This window comes from Rhincodon typus, chromosome 44 (assembly GCF_021869965.1).
Source record: "Rhincodon typus isolate 14 chromosome 44, sRhiTyp1.1, whole genome shotgun sequence".
NCBI lineage: Eukaryota > Metazoa > Chordata > Chondrichthyes > Orectolobiformes > Rhincodontidae > Rhincodon > Rhincodon typus.
The window spans coordinates 1,323,521-1,323,793 of NC_063375.1; the positions used below are offsets into that span (position 1 = coordinate 1,323,521).

General features: G+C 67.4%; 1 protein-coding gene across 1 annotated transcript in view; it reads right to left on the bottom strand.

The window, feature by feature from the left end:
• fam50a (family with sequence similarity 50 member A) overlaps nucleotides 1-273 on the bottom strand; it is a 25,625-nt gene that overhangs the window by 8,117 nt on the left and 17,235 nt on the right. The gene's annotated exons all lie outside the window — the stretch shown is intronic.

Below are 273 nucleotides of genomic sequence, written 5' to 3' on the forward strand. Positions count from 1 at the left end.
GGGGGACAGGGAGAGAGCGCGCAAGAGGAGGGGGACAGGGAGAGAGCGCGAGAGAGAGGAGGGACAGGGAGTGAGCACACGAGAGGGGGGACAGGGATAGAGCATGCAAGAGGAGGGGGACAGGGAGAGCGCACAAGAGGAGGGGGACAGGGAGACAGCGCGCAAGAGGAAGGGGACAGGGAGAGAGCGCGCGAGGGGGTGGGACAGGGAGACAGCGCGTGAGAGGAGGGGGGACAGGGAGATAGAGCGCGAGAGGGGGGACAGGGAGAGAGC